The following is a 17,262-nucleotide window of genomic DNA, read 5'->3' as shown; positions in this document are numbered from 1 at the left end:
AGAGCAGTTCGCGAGTTTGTTGAATCGAATTGAATTGAAAAATGCCGCCGAAGACAAGTGGTAAGGCAGCCAAGAAGGCCGGGAAAGCTCAGAAGAACATTTCCAAGAGCGACAAAAAAAAGAAGCGCAGGAGGAAGGAGAGCTATGCCATCTACATCTACAAGGTGTTGAAACAAGTCCATCCCGACACCGGTATCTCTAGTAAGGCTATGAGCATAATGAACAGTTTCGTGAACGACATCTTCGAACGTATCGCCGCTGAAGCTTCCCGTCTGGCACACTACAACAAACGTTCGACGATCACCAGCAGAGAAATTCAAACTGCCGTGCGTCTGTTGTTGCCCGGTGAGTTGGCCAAGCACGCCGTCTCCGAAGGTACCAAAGCCGTCACCAAGTACACCAGTTCGAAATAGATGTTTTTCGTTTTCGACACACGACACATTTATAAACGGTTCTTTTCAGAACCACAAAAACTCTCGAACAAAAAAGAAAAAGACGTGAAACAGCGATTTTTAATTAACTTTTATTATGTCATTATTATTATTATTAGGTTTCATGCATTATCGGTATTTTGCACCCATGCCTATCCAACTTGTAGTTATGTGGTTATTGTATTCGAAATAATTTAGTTGATTGAGGTTATGTTATGAATAAATTTCTATTTTGCCAGAATACAACTCTTCGGAAGAAGAAATCAAATAAACAATCGTACATCTGCTGAACAACCTAGTTGATGGTTGATGGATTTGCATTACCCAGCATATAGCCTAAATGTTCATCTTTAGTGAAATTAAAATTACTTAGCTTTTTTAAGAAAGAAAAAATTAGAACGAATTCTCATCGAAAAAACCGCGATTCCTACAAATGATACAGATGGTTTTGTAGTCGCGTATGTTATTGAATACAATGAGCCGACATTTTTCCGACTCTTTGTTTCATCGAAAACGTTGTTGACATTAGCAAGGAACGTTAAGGATTCCCTGAAACAGACAATTTCACTGTTTTGGAATAGCAGTATGTGCAAATGAGAGGACAGAAGACTTTGAAAAAAGGAGTGAACAAAACTGTACTTTAGTACAGAATGTTATGTTTATTTTAATTTCAATTGTTCCTGTTTTAATGAGATTTTTTATGTTCCTAAATCATTTTCTATTTTTTTTTTCATTAGAGAAGAGTTATTGTCGAGTTATTATCTCTACCTAGCATAAAAATTAAAATACTTTGCAACATTACGTTATTATACATTGCATATCTGACATAAAATACTTGCAAAAATTACTTAGCTAATTAATATTACGCATGACAACTCACATTATTTACTTTGCAAAACATTATAGAATACATAACAGATAATTGTGACCCTGTGTATTGTTCATTGGAATTAAAATAAAAAAAACGTGATTTCGTCAATCGCCGTTATTTGCGACTTCAGGCAACTGTCGCTAAGAGCTATTTTTGTTTCTCCGTTCAATTTCCCGATAAAATCGTCGACTTAGTTATTAACTAAGTTCTTCAGTTAGGTGGTATCAACAATACCACAATAGCCATGTTGCCGGAGTTTTTTGATAAAAGACTTGCTAGTTGGAATACAGAAAATATTTACCAAACACCTATTCACGATAATAAACCGGGGCACTATTGTGGGTTTTCGGTTGGTTTTATATTATATTAGGTACTCACCCTTCGTAACGTGTCTCCACGAAAAAACGTCACTTTCACACTAACCACCTTTCGTTTTAACTCTCGCGACGATAACTGAAATGTTGACGCGCGCCGGACAGATTCACGGACATACAACCACCCACCCACCCCGCGCCCCGGTTTCCGTCTGGACTGGTTCTGTCGTCCGAGTGAGTGCCAAAAATTAGCGTTCGTCTATTAAATGATTGTCGGATGATGATTATTGACGGACACTTTTATCGCACCCGATCACACTTTAGTTACTACCTACGTTTAGTATCGACGACGCATCGTTTCGATTATTGAAATTCGAATTGAATTTTTTTTTTTTCTAGTTTTCGACGTAGATTCGCGTGACACAAATATTATGAGCCTTTTTGGATCGATTTCGTGTGCATCACGCCATTTCTACGGGCGAACGTGAATGTGTGATGTTGACGTGATGGAAGCAACGTTTAGGCAATCCGCATTACGTATTACTATCAATTATATTTTAAACGAATGAAAACTTCAATTCAGAAGTGTGATAATCCCGATCCATTCAAGTTTTGTTAATTTTAGATTAAAAATGCGTGAGTATTGTACTATTGCTAACGATGCCAAAACATCGCATATTCAATGTAAAAAGAACAAGAGCAACGGGCCATTAAGTTAATTTAAAAATAACTCGTACCGGATAAGTCGAATACGTATCCAGGGAAAATTTATTAATTTTAAAATTGACCGGCGGAAACAGGTTCTCGCCTCCCACCACTTTTGTGTAGCGGCCGCCAAATCAATTTTGTTTTTATATAATTGATTCAAAAAATTGAAATTCACGCATAGTTATCTGTGCCTGAAGTGGGTCATTTTCATTGCATTGTTAGTAAGATCGAAACCATAGAAACCATACAAAACGCATACGACTATTTCTGTTTTTCATTTCACGCACTGTTTTTTATTAGTTACCTAGCAACATGGTCACTGCATTGAAACTTCAGAGTTCCTTCAAAAATTTGAATTTTTAATTTCAATTTTTTGAATCAATGATTTAATATAAAAATAACTATTGTGGAAAACAGCAAAAAATAAAATAATACCACTAATTGGCGGCTGGTCAGGATAGACCTAACGTTCGAAATTTAGAAAAATATTTTTTTTATTTTAATACTGTTACTTTTCTAATGAAGTGCGAAATAAGTTGTGCCCCATAGCTATCTTTTTTATTTTTCACTACGACAATTACAAAGTGTTGATATTCACAACTTTTCGTGAGCACTTCGATAGAAATGAACAAGAACGCAGGAAAATTCCACACCGAATATTAATATTCTGTCTTGGCCCATGTTTACTTTTATCTACCGCAAAACAAAATGTTCGGATTTGTCAGGGGTATTCTGATTTAAAAAAAGAAGAACATTTGACGAATATTTTAAGTCTCAAACGTTTGGAAAATAATGCAACAACAATTCATAGACTACAAAAAAGCCTATGATTCAGTACCACATTCATGGTTAATTAAAATTCTTAAAATTTATAAAATTAATATTAAATTAAATCACCTTCTTTATATGGATGACATAAAACTTAACAATAACTGAAAATCAATCAATATGTCGTGGTCATTACGAAAATTTAGAATATATAACTAAAGAAGGAGAAATCATTAAAAATTTAAATAAAGGAGAATTTTATAAATATTTAGGTATTAATCAATCAAATCAAATTAAATCTATTCTTTTGGTGTTATAAAATGGTCCAAAACTAATTTAAAGAATATAAATATTCAAACTAGAGTTCTCTTTACAAAATTTTGTAAACATCACCCCAAATCTGCTGTTGAAAGATTTAATTTACCACGCGAAAATGGTGGTAGGGGTTTTTCAAATCTAGAAATTCTACAACACAATCAAATTGCTTCACTAAAAAATTATTTTCTCAATAGAGCTCGTGATATGACACTATAGCAAATATAAAACAAAAGTCTTTACATGGGAGATATTTTAAAGAGCTGAGGGTTTTATATTTGCAATACAAGATCTTGCACCGTTTTGGCTCACAGCGAATATAAAAAACGTCATGATATATTCGCAAAAATTATACACATGAATTTAGCAGTTAAATTCAATTTATTAAAGGATACACAACCACATTACATTTATAAACCAGAAAGTTGTTTAGAAAATGACAATTACAAATTATATTTTGATCGCACAGTTTTAACTGACATTCACATTCAGCATAACAGACCAGACATTATTATTTTAAATAAACAACAAAAGCAAGCATATCTTTTAGATATAGCTGTTCCAAATTCACACAATATAACACAGACATATAATACAAAAATTAATAAATATATTATTATAATTTCAGCAACAGGAATAGTACCGCAATCTCTTTTTAAAAATTTAAAAATTTTGGACTTAGAGAACACATAAAACACAAAAAAGTCAAAATGTGGAGGCGAGACGCCGGTAATTATGTTGATAAGCACTGCACTACTGCCGCCGGGTGGAGGTGGGATACGAAAAGAAGATGCTCTCACTGCTCTCACTCACAATAAGTTCGGAAAAACCGAATTTTATTATCGTATTTAATTGACGTCACAGTTACTTTGGCGAAACAGGAGCTCGCTTTTCGAAGGCATGATGAAAAAGACAGACGAATCAATTTGATATATAAAACCTAACAGGAACGGCTGGTCCAATGAGGTCATTTGGGTAATGACCCCCTAAAAAATAAAGGTTTTACCCAACACCAGCCGCGACTGCAATGTACACAAGACTATGACTGCTACATATTATGTTATTTCAACCAAATCAGAAGTACAATAATTTTGAAAAGTAAGTGCAATGTATACTTCTAAATCTATCTAAATTTATTAATATGTAATTTTTTTCAAAACTATCGATCTTTCTTTGAAACATTTTCAATTCACAATTCACTGTTGGAAGCGCTGTACTTTTTAGTATAAATACGTATACGAAAAATTAAAATAATAGTTGAATTAACACATCGTTAAATGTTACGAGGAACATAGTTTTTTGGATTACACAGCAAAATCTTGGAATTTCAGTCCGATATTACTCCATTGAGTCTTTGGACTCACAAATAAATACCTCGAAAAGCCGACAAACATCTGTCTAGAACTTTTCTAGTAACCAGAGGGTATCGTAAACGACCCGTGTTTAGACCTCTTTCGTGAAAGTGACCGACCGCCGGCGCCGCTCGATTTCGTCATAAATCTCAGCCGTACCCCCCACGATAATTGACAAGTCTGTCATACAGCCCTACCATTTAAAACCTTTATTCTCTTCGTTTTAAAAATAGTTTCGCATGGTTTTTCTCTCTTCTCGTTTTACAATGGTCCAGTGACTAATAAATGAGTGTTGTGTTATGAGTTTGTTCGAGCTCAAAAAAACGTGGTTCGAAATTGTTTAACGTTTAACGAATGGTAAGTTATTCTAGTTTTTATGTTGGTCTTAACGTGTTAGGGGCCAAGAATACAACATTGTCTGTCCATTATAACATAGAACTGATATGTTGAATTCAGATCTCTAATTATTTAAAAACCAAAAAAATAAAGCAGCAGTCAAAGTGGCATGTACGCGTAACCTAATATATATTTTTTTTACATTAAAAGATCGCCGTCTTCCTCGTCGCACTTACGACATTTGCATATGTTATCTTTGTTAAACTCACGGAAGGAATATAATGAACCGGTCACCCGTCCAAGTGCTGACCGCTGCCCGCGTGGCTTACCTTCGGTGATCGAACGACAACCTTTACCGTTTGACGAGTTTTTATTCTGCAATTGTTTACAATTAATCGACAAAAAAAATTGTTTTCTTAATTATCTAGTACTTAAAGCTATGAATCTACATTATACGGGTCTGTGCATGTTTCCGAATACCTGCACGAAAAACAAATCGGTTCGGTGGTTGCTATGGATTTCAAAAAAAAACAAAAAGTGTTGGGGGGCAACGGCACGCGGTGTTCCCAAGCGGTCACCCATCCAAGTACTGACCGCGCCCGACGTTGCTTAACTTCGGTGATCGGACGAGAACCGGTGCTTTTCAACGTGGTATGGCCGTTGCCGTGGTGTTTAGGTGTGATCGTTGGTGTAAAATATATTGCTTTTAACATTCCGATGCACGAATATGAACATCAAAACGCGATGCGTTTCGTTTCCGTATGCACTTACCCTCTGACGACCGACGTCGGACCGAACTAACGGGAAATCCCACAACAACCACCACGTCACGCTCTAACGACAAGAGAGACTACTAGACGGACTGGCGATCTCCCGCGTCGCACATTTTTCGACCGCCGGCGGCGGTGGAAAATCCAGAATTTCACCCCACCTACCGCGCTGCTTGCTCCGACGACGACGAGATTCCCACATTTGGATCGACCGAAATATGTAAGTAATATCAGGAAGTTCCGATTTTCGAGAGGAGACCTGTGTTTCTATTTACCTATCTATAATAATTATCGTTATAATCATCATATCATTATTATTATTATTAACATTATTATTTATTACCATTATTATTATTATTATTATTATTTATCGTCCCTCGGATTCGGCGATCTTCGAAAATCCAAGTTGGACCGTTAGACATTCGAACGCGGTGTGCGTGGCTGACGAGTTGTTATTTTTGGCGTTTTTTCTTCGATCTTCACCCCGACTTCGGACGACGCAGGTCGGACACGAAATTACGAAGAGAGAAAGACGGAAGAAAGGAAGAAAACCTGAAGATCCGTCGAAGAAAATATCGGAAAACTCGTAGGTGCGGCATCGGTCGGACGATGAAGACCGTCTCCTTTCGGATGATCCTCTCGACGGACTTTCGGCCGTCCCGAAGGGTCCGGACGGCAACGGGACCCGTCGTCGACTCGTCCCGTTTCAACTTCCGCCGAAAACGATCGACCTGAACGTCGGAGAGGCGGTTCGCGGCATCCTGTTGTCGGAATTGCCTCGGTTCGAACACCAGGTCCTTTCTGTGCTTCGACCGTTTCGGAAGCGTTTGGCGACGCGAAGATGTCGTAAAATCGAGAAGGTGGCGCGGTATTCCGGGAAGAGATGGACCAATATTTCGGCGAACGAAATATGGATTCCCGGAATCGACGCGTCTACCCCGCACCGCCGACGTAAACCGTCGGTCCCGAATCGAAACCGTGACGACCCGGATTTAGGGCTGGTGGTTGGAGGGGCGTGTACCTGATTCGAAACCCACCGACGTTCCGAGACGAACTTCGCTATCTCCAGGGAAACTTCGGAAACCGAGTTCGGCCAGCTTGATCACACGGTGGCGATGGTGATCGAGGAAAGAGGACGATGCCATCACGCGGGCAACATCACGCGGGCAACGATTCCGAGGCCTGCAATTTCTTCGACGGCGGACGCGGTGCGCGTTCAGTCTTCCGTCCGCAGTGGCGACTATTTTATAAAGACTTAGAAAATTTTTTTGTTCAATTCTCGTTCACGAGGTGCTCGAAGTGTACGTGTGTGAGCAAGTGTTTTTTCAATAATTATTATTAACTTTTAACGTTTTAACGTGAAAGATGGCCGACGTCGAAAATCAAACAGCATCATCGGTCACCACCGGTTCCGCTGCCACCCCTCAATCCCACGCGAAGAAAGAGAAAAAAGCGAAAAATCCCAGGGCGAAACCGTCCCATCCTCCGACATCCGAGATGGTAAACAACGCCATCAAGGGACTCAAGGAACGCGGAGGATCGTCTCTTCAGGCCATCAAGAAGTTCGTCGCCGCAAATTACAAAGTCGACGCCGAAAAGGTCGCCCCTTTCATCAAGAAATATCTGAAAGGCGCCGTGGCGTCGGGATCTCTGGTTCAGACGAAAGGTAAGGGCGCGTCGGGTTCGTTCAAGCTCGCCTCGTCCACCTCCGGTGGTGCCAAAGTCGCCTCCGCCTCCGACAAGAGGAAACCCGCTTCGTCCGCCGCATCCAAGACGAAAAAATCATCCGCCAAACGTACCGCCGTCGCGACGACTTCCGACAAGGCTTCCTCGAAGACAGCCAAAAAACAAGCCTCCCCCAAAGCGAAGAAGACTGCTGCCGAAAAGAAGAGCGCCGTCGCTGCCTCCGCCGCCGCAGCGAAAGCCAAGAAATCGGCCGCCTCCTCGGCAGAAAAGAAAACTAGAGCCGCCCCGAAACCCCGATCGCCTTCCAAAGCGAAGAAATCTAACAAGGCTGGTCCGACTAAAAAACCCAAAGCACCCAAACCCAAGACAGCCAAAGCCATTCCTGTCAAGGTGAAAAAGGCCGCTTCGCCGAAGAGGAAAAAGTGAGAAACGTGGATGGATACTCGACTCATGTTCGTTCGGCTGTGCCTCGTTCCGACGTCATCATCGTACTACCGGCAACGGGGCACGCACAAATGGCCCTTTTCAGGGCCACACGATAATCTACGACGAAAAAAAGAAATAAAACTATCCTTACGGCGAAACCAAATAAAATAGATAGCATCAGCTGGCAGGTAGGTGATGACAGGATGCAATAAAATTTTACGAACGACCGCAACCCAACCCGAATCGAGAGGACCGACCGATTATTGACATTTTTATTTTATTCATTTCCGGTTGAAGGGCGATATATTTTTTTTTTTGCCTGTAAAGTTTGAGGTTCTGAAAAGAACCGATTTTTTTGTTATAAAATTCGTGTTTCGTGTTGTTCTTCCGAAACACGATGTGGAAAAATTTAAGCGCGTTCACCCCGAATACGTCTGGCAAGTTGGATGTCCTTTGGCATGATGGTTACACGTTTGGCGTGGATGGCGCACAAATTCGTGTCCTCGAACAGACCGACCAAGTAAGCTTCGCTCGCTTCCTGGAGGGCCATCACGGCGGAGCTTTGGAAGCGCAAATCGGTTTTGAAATCCTGAGCGATCTCCCTCACCAAACGTTGAAAGGGAAGCTTGCGGATGAGCAACTCGGTACTTTTCTGGTAACGACGGATCTCACGCAGAGCCACGGTACCAGGTCTGTAACGGTGGGGCTTCTTGACGCCGCCAGTGGCGGGAGCGCTTTTCCTGGCCGCTTTGGTAGCCAGTTGTTTCCTGGGGGCTTTTCCTCCGGTGGACTTGCGTGCGGTCTGCTTGGTCCTGGCCATTTCGAATGAAACGAATGAAAAACAAAACTGACAATTATTAAAATCGACTCTGACGATCGTTAGACGTGCACGCGTCGAAAGGTAAACGGGTACTAAAAATTCCGCCATATTAAATTGTACTTTTATACGTGAACAAAGTCAACGGCTGACTTCGTCGATTGGTCGATGGTGAACCGTTGAATCTATATAAGGCTCCGTTAGTTGAAATTTTGCGGTAGTTGACTTCCTAGGGACGAGGTGTGCAGGTATTTTGTGTCAGTTGAAATAATCTGAAAAGATGACCGGTCGCGGTAAAGGAGGCAAAGGATTGGGAAAAGGAGGAGCGAAGCGTCATCGCAAAGTCCTGCGTGACAACATCCAGGGCATCACGAAACCCGCTATCAGAAGATTGGCTCGTCGTGGCGGCGTGAAACGTATTTCCGGTTTGATCTACGAAGAAACTCGCGGAGTCCTGAAAGTGTTCTTGGAAAATGTCATCCGAGATGCCGTCACCTACACGGAACACGCCAAACGTAAAACCGTGACAGCGATGGACGTCGTCTACGCTTTGAAACGTCAAGGACGCACCCTCTACGGTTTCGGAGGTTAATTTCCTGGCGCTCTTCACCGTTCGAGAAAACCAGAATAAAATACGAAATACAAAATCGGTTCTTTTCAGAACCACAAAATAAAAATAAGAGGAAAAAAAAGAAACATGATGTTCTTTCGAGAAACAACGGACAATTATTACTAACTGACTACCTGATAAATGTACCAAGATCGTAAACACCCCTTGCTTTCCTTTTGGCATTGCAGTCGTAAATGATAATAATACAAAAAGAAAAGATGCATCGGTCATTTTACGAAAAAAAAAAGCTATAGTGGCCCTGAGAAGGGCCGATATTTTGAGTTTTCGCCACGGAGATGGATCGATCGTTCGTTTAAGGTTTCTTCTCGGTTTTTTTGGGTAAAAGTACGGCCTGAATGTTGGGTAAGACACCGCCTTGGGCGATCGTAACTCCGGACAGGAGTTTGTTCAATTCCTCGTCGTTTCTGATGGCCAGCTGCAGATGACGCGGTATAATACGTGTCTTCTTGTTGTCACGGGCAGCGTTTCCTGCCAATTCTAGAACTTCGGCGGCTAAGTACTCCATGACGGCGGCCAAATAGACGGGAGCTCCTGCACCGACGCGTTCCGCGTAATTTCCTTTTCTGAGAAGACGATGTATCCTACCCACCGGAAACTGGAGACCGGCACGGCTCGAACGGGATTTCGCTTTTCCCTTCACTTTACCTCCTTTACCGCGACCTGACATTTTAAGTTCGTTCGTTAGACACCACGAGAAGTAATAAAACTGACGGACGGGACTCGTCGATTGTAAAAGCTGGTAGCTGTGCTTCGAATTTATAGCCTCCGTGATAGGAGAATAGGACGTGACGATTGGTGGGAGCCCGTTTTCAGGTGGGGTTCTGGTGAACACACTACCTATCAGAAAGGTGGTGGTGCAAAGTTAACGCACGCACACGAGTCAGAGCAGTTCGCGAGTTTGTTGAATCGAATTGAATTGAAAAATGCCGCCGAAGACAAGTGGTAAGGCAGCCAAGAAGGCCGGGAAAGCTCAGAAGAACATTTCCAAGAGCGACAAAAAAAAGAAGCGCAGGAGGAAGGAGAGCTATGCCATCTACATCTACAAGGTGTTGAAACAAGTCCATCCCGACACCGGTATCTCTAGTAAGGCTATGAGCATAATGAACAGTTTCGTGAACGACATCTTCGAACGTATCGCCGCTGAAGCTTCCCGTCTGGCACACTACAACAAACGTTCGACGATCACCAGCAGAGAAATTCAAACTGCCGTGCGTCTGTTGTTGCCCGGTGAGTTGGCCAAGCACGCCGTCTCCGAAGGTACCAAAGCCGTCACCAAGTACACCAGTTCGAAATAGATGTTTTTCGTTTTCGACACATTTATAAACGGTTCTTTTCAGAACCACAAAAACTCTCGAACAAAAAAGAAAAAGACGTGAAACAGCGATTTTTAATTAACTTTTATTATGTCATTATTATTATTATTAGGTTTCATGCATTATCGGTATTTTGCACCCATGCCTATCCAACTTGTAGTTATGTGGTTATTGTATTCGAAATAATTTAGTTGATTGAGGTTATGTTATGAATAAATTTCTATTTTGCCAGAATACAACTCTTCGGAAGAAGAAATCAAATAAACAATCGTACATCTGCTGAACAACCTAGTTGATGGTTGATGGATTTGCATTACCCAGCATATAGCCTAAATGTTCATCTTTAGTGAAATTAAAATTACTTAGCTTTTTTAAGAAAGAAAAAATTAGAACGAATTCTCATCGAAAAAACCGCGATTCCTACAAATGATACAGATGGTTTTGTAGTCGCGTATGTTATTGAATACAATGAGCCGACATTTTTCCGACTCTTTGTTTCATCGAAAACGTTGTTGACATTAGCAAGGAACGTTAAGGATTCCCTGAAACAGACAATTTCACTGTTTTGGAATAGCAGTATGTGCAAATGAGAGGACAGAAGACTTTGAAAAAAGGATGTGAACAAAACTGTACTTTAGTACAGAATGTTATGTTTATTTTAATTTCAATTGTTCCTGTTTTAATGAGATTTTTTATGTTCCTAAATCATTTTCTATTTTTTTTTTCATTAGAGAAGAGTTATTGTCGAGTTATTATCTCTACCTAGCATAAAAATTAAAATACTTTGCAACATTACGTTATTATACATTGCATATCTGACATAAAATACTTGCAAAAATTACTTAGCTAATTAATATTACGCATGACAACTCACATTATTTACTTTGCAAAACATTATAGAATACATAACAGATAATTGTGACCCTGTGTATTGTTCATTGGAATTAAAATAAAAAAAACGTGATTTCGTCAATCGCCGTTATTTGCGACTTCAGGCAACTGTCGCTAAGAGCTATTTTTGTTTCTCCGTTCAATTTCCCGATAAAATCGTCGACTTAGTTATTAACTAAGTTCTTCAGTTAGGTGGTATCAACAATACCACAATAGCCATGTTGCCGGAGTTTTTTGATAAAAGACTTGCTAGTTGGAATACAGAAAATATTTACCAAACACCTATTCACGATAATAAACCGGGGCACTATTGTGGGTTTTCGGTTGGTTTTATATTATATTAGGTACTCACCCTTCGTAACGTGTCTCCACGAAAAAACGTCACTTTCACACTAACCACCTTTCGTTTTAACTCTCGCGACGATAACTGAAATGTTGACGCGCGCCGGACAGATTCACGGACATACAACCACCCACCCACCCCGCGCCCCGGTTTCCGTCTGGACTGGTTCTGTCGTCCGAGTGAGTGCCAAAAATTAGCGTTCGTCTATTAAATGATTGTCGGATGATGATTATTGACGGACACTTTTATCGCACCCGATCACACTTTAGTTACTACCTACGTTTAGTATCGACGACGCATCGTTTCGATTATTGAAATTCGAATTGAATTTTTTTTTTTTCTAGTTTTCGACGTAGATTCGCGTGACACAAATATTATGAGCCTTTTTGGATCGATTTCGTGTGCATCACGCCATTTCTACGGGCGAACGTGAATGTGTGATGTTGACGTGATGGAAGCAACGTTTAGGCAATCCGCATTACGTATTACTATCAATTATATTTTAAACGAATGAAAACTTCAATTCAGAAGTGTGATAATCCCGATCCATTCAAGTTTTGTTAATTTTAGATTAAAAATGCGTGAGTATTGTACTATTGCTAACGATGCCAAAACATCGCATATTCAATGTAAAAAGAACAAGAGCAACGGGCCATTAAGTTAATTTAAAAATAACTCGTACCGGATAAGTCGAATACGTATCCAGGGAAAATTTATTAATTTTAAAATTGACCGGCGGAAACAGGTTCTCGCCTCCCACCACTTTTGTGTAGCGGCCGCCAAATCAATTTTGTTTTTATATAATTGATTCAAAAAATTGAAATTCACGCATAGTTATCTGTGCCTGAAGTGGGTCATTTTCATTGCATTGTTAGTAAGATCGAAACCATAGAAACCATACAAAACGCATACGACTATTTCTGTTTTTCATTTCACGCACTGTTTTTTATTAGTTACCTAGCAACATGGTCACTGCATTGAAACTTCAGAGTTCCTTCAAAAATTTGAATTTTTAATTTCAATTTTTTGAATCAATGATTTAATATAAAAATAACTATTGTGGAAAACAGCAAAAAATAAAATAATACCACTAATTGGCGGCTGGTCAGGATAGACCTAACGTTCGAAATTTAGAAAAATATTTTTTTTATTTTAATACTGTTACTTTTCTAATGAAGTGCGAAATAAGTTGTGCCCCATAGCTATCTTTTTTATTTTTCACTACGACAATTACAAAGTGTTGATATTCACAACTTTTCGTGAGCACTTCGATAGAAATGAACAAGAACGCAGGAAAATTCCACACCGAATATTAATATTCTGTCTTGGCCCATGTTTACTTTTATCTACCGCAAAACAAAATGTTCGGATTTGTCAGGGGTATTCTGATTTAAAAAAAGAAGAACATTTGACGAATATTTTAAGTCTCAAACGTTTGGAAAATAATGCAACAACAATTCATAGACTACAAAAAAGCCTATGATTCAGTACCACATTCATGGTTAATTAAAATTCTTAAAATTTATAAAATTAATATTAAATTAAATCACCTTCTTTATATGGATGACATAAAACTTAACAATAACTGAAAATCAATCAATATGTCGTGGTCATTACGAAAATTTAGAATATATAACTAAAGAAGGAGAAATCATTAAAAATTTAAATAAAGGAGAATTTTATAAATATTTAGGTATTAATCAATCAAATCAAATTAAATCTATTCTTTTGGTGTTATAAAATGGTCCAAAACTAATTTAAAGAATATAAATATTCAAACTAGAGTTCTCTTTACAAAATTTTGTAAACATCACCCCAAATCTGCTGTTGAAAGATTTAATTTACCACGCGAAAATGGTGGTAGGGGTTTTTCAAATCTAGAAATTCTACAACACAATCAAATTGCTTCACTAAAAAATTATTTTCTCAATAGAGCTCGTGATATGACACTATAGCAAATATAAAACAAAAGTCTTTACATGGGAGATATTTTAAAGAGCTGAGGGTTTTATATTTGCAATACAAGATCTTGCACCGTTTTGGCTCACAGCGAATATAAAAAACGTCATGATATATTCGCAAAAATTATACACATGAATTTAGCAGTTAAATTCAATTTATTAAAGGATACACAACCACATTACATTTATAAACCAGAAAGTTGTTTAGAAAATGACAATTACAAATTATATTTTGATCGCACAGTTTTAACTGACATTCACATTCAGCATAACAGACCAGACATTATTATTTTAAATAAACAACAAAAGCAAGCATATCTTTTAGATATAGCTGTTCCAAATTCACACAATATAACACAGACATATAATACAAAAATTAATAAATATATTATTATAATTTCAGCAACAGGAATAGTACCGCAATCTCTTTTTAAAAATTTAAAAATTTTGGACTTAGAGAACACATAAAACACAAAAAAGTCAAAATGTGGAGGCGAGACGCCGGTAATTATGTTGATAAGCACTGCACTACTGCCGCCGGGTGGAGGTGGGATACGAAAAGAAGATGCTCTCACTGCTCTCACTCACAATAAGTTCGGAAAAACCGAATTTTATTATCGTATTTAATTGACGTCACAGTTACTTTGGCGAAACAGGAGCTCGCTTTTCGAAGGCATGATGAAAAAGACAGACGAATCAATTTGATATATAAAACCTAACAGGAACGGCTGGTCCATGAGGTCATTTGGGTAATGACCCCCTAAAAAATAAAGGTTTTACCCAACACCAGCCGCGACTGCAATGTACACAAGACTATGACTGCTACATATTATGTTATTTCAACCAAATCAGAAGTACAATAATTTTGAAAAGTAAGTGCAATGTATACTTCTAAATCTATCTAAATTTATTAATATGTAATTTTTTTCAAAACTATCGATCTTTCTTTGAAACATTTTCAATTCACAATTCACTGTTGGAAGCGCTGTACTTTTTAGTATAAATACGTATACGAAAAATTAAAATAATAGTTGAATTAACACATCGTTAAATGTTACGAGGAACATAGTTTTTTGGATTACACAGCAAAATCTTGGAATTTCAGTCCGATATTACTCCATTGAGTCTTTGGACTCACAAATAAATACCTCGAAAAGCCGACAAACATCTGTCTAGAACTTTTCTAGTAACCAGAGGGTATCGTAAACGACCCGTGTTTAGACCTCTTTCGTGAAAGTGACCGACCGCCGGCGCCGCTCGATTTCGTCATAAATCTCAGCCGTACCCCCCACGATAATTGACAAGTCTGTCATACAGCCCTACCATTTAAAACCTTTATTCTCTTCGTTTTAAAAATAGTTTCGCATGGTTTTTCTCTCTTCTCGTTTTACAATGGTCCAGTGACTAATAAATGAGTGTTGTGTTATGAGTTTGTTCGAGCTCAAAAAAACGTGGTTCGAAATTGTTTAACGTTTAACGAATGGTAAGTTATTCTAGTTTTTATGTTGGTCTTAACGTGTTAGGGGCCAAGAATACAACATTGTCTGTCCATTATAACATAGAACTGATATGTTGAATTCAGATCTCTAATTATTTAAAAACCAAAAAAATAAAGCAGCAGTCAAAGTGGCATGTACGCGTAACCTAATATATATTTTTTTTACATTAAAAGATCGCCGTCTTCCTCGTCGCACTTACGACATTTGCATATGTTATCTTTGTTAAACTCACGGAAGGAATATAATGAACCGGTCACCCGTCCAAGTGCTGACCGCTGCCCGCGTGGCTTACCTTCGGTGATCGAACGACAACCTTTACCGTTTGACGAGTTTTTATTCTGCAATTGTTTACAATTAATCGACAAAAAAAATTGTTTTCTTAATTATCTAGTACTTAAAGCTATGAATCTACATTATACGGGTCTGTGCATGTTTCCGAATACCTGCACGAAAAACAAATCGGTTCGGTGGTTGCTATGGATTTCAAAAAAAAACAAAAAGTGTTGGGGGGCAACGGCACGCGGTGTTCCCAAGCGGTCACCCATCCAAGTACTGACCGCGCCCGACGTTGCTTAACTTCGGTGATCGGACGAGAACCGGTGCTTTTCAACGTGGTATGGCCGTTGCCGTGGTGTTTAGGTGTGATCGTTGGTGTAAAATATATTGCTTTTAACATTCCGATGCACGAATATGAACATCAAAACGCGATGCGTTTCGTTTCCGTATGCACTTACCCTCTGACGACCGACGTCGGACCGAACTAACGGGAAATCCCACAACAACCACCACGTCACGCTCTAACGACAAGAGAGACTACTAGACGGACTGGCGATCTCCCGCGTCGCACATTTTTCGACCGCCGGCGGCGGTGGAAAATCCAGAATTTCACCCCACCTACCGCGCTGCTTGCTCCGACGACGACGAGATTCCCACATTTGGATCGACCGAAATATGTAAGTAATATCAGGAAGTTCCGATTTTCGAGAGGAGACCTGTGTTTCTATTTACCTATCTATAATAATTATCGTTATAATCATCATATCATTATTATTATTATTAACATTATTATTTATTACCATTATTATTATTATTATTATTATTTATCGTCCCTCGGATTCGGCGATCTTCGAAAATCCAAGTTGGACCGTTAGACATTCGAACGCGGTGTGCGTGGCTGACGAGTTGTTATTTTTGGCGTTTTTTCTTCGATCTTCACCCCGACTTCGGACGACGCAGGTCGGACACGAAATTACGAAGAGAGAAAGACGGAAGAAAGGAAGAAAACCTGAAGATCCGTCGAAGAAAATATCGGAAAACTCGTAGGTGCGGCATCGGTCGGACGATGAAGACCGTCTCCTTTCGGATGATCCTCTCGACGGACTTTCGGCCGTCCCGAAGGGTCCGGACGGCAACGGGACCCGTCGTCGACTCGTCCCGTTTCAACTTCCGCCGAAAACGATCGACCTGAACGTCGGAGAGGCGGTTCGCGGCATCCTGTTGTCGGAATTGCCTCGGTTCGAACACCAGGTCCTTTCTGTGCTTCGACCGTTTCGGAAGCGTTTGGCGACGCGAAGATGTCGTAAAATCGAGAAGGTGGCGCGGTATTCCGGGAAGAGATGGACCAATATTTCGGCGAACGAAATATGGATTCCCGGAATCGACGCGTCTACCCCGCACCGCCGACGTAAACCGTCGGTCCCGAATCGAAACCGTGACGACCCGGATTTAGGGCTGGTGGTTGGAGGGGCGTGTACCTGATTCGAAACCCACCGACGTTCCGAGACGAACTTCGCTATCTCCAGGGAAACTTCGGAAACCGAGTTCGGCCAG

The 17,262-nt window shown here is 39.8% G+C and overlaps 2 non-coding genes across 2 annotated transcripts; both read right to left on the bottom strand.

Moving 5' to 3' along the window:
• Window positions 1-5,640: 5,640 nt before the first annotated feature.
• Window positions 5,641-5,760, bottom strand: LOC138140900 (5S ribosomal RNA). Its single transcript, XR_011162811.1, has one exon. It is a non-coding gene; the product is annotated as a 5S ribosomal RNA (ribosomal RNA).
• A 10,180-nt stretch (window positions 5,761-15,940) lies between these two features.
• LOC138140899 (5S ribosomal RNA) lies at window positions 15,941-16,060 on the bottom strand. The gene has a single exon (XR_011162810.1). It is a non-coding gene; the product is annotated as a 5S ribosomal RNA (ribosomal RNA).
• Window positions 16,061-17,262: the final 1,202 nt, after the last annotated feature.

The sequence above is a fragment of the Tenebrio molitor genome, unplaced genomic scaffold (genome assembly GCF_963966145.1).
Source record: "Tenebrio molitor unplaced genomic scaffold, icTenMoli1.1 SCAFFOLD_561, whole genome shotgun sequence".
In the NCBI taxonomy this organism is placed as follows: Eukaryota; Metazoa; Arthropoda; class Insecta; order Coleoptera; family Tenebrionidae; genus Tenebrio; species Tenebrio molitor.
Note: the sequence above shows the minus strand (reverse complement) of the source record. Positions and strands in the feature narration are given on the sequence as shown.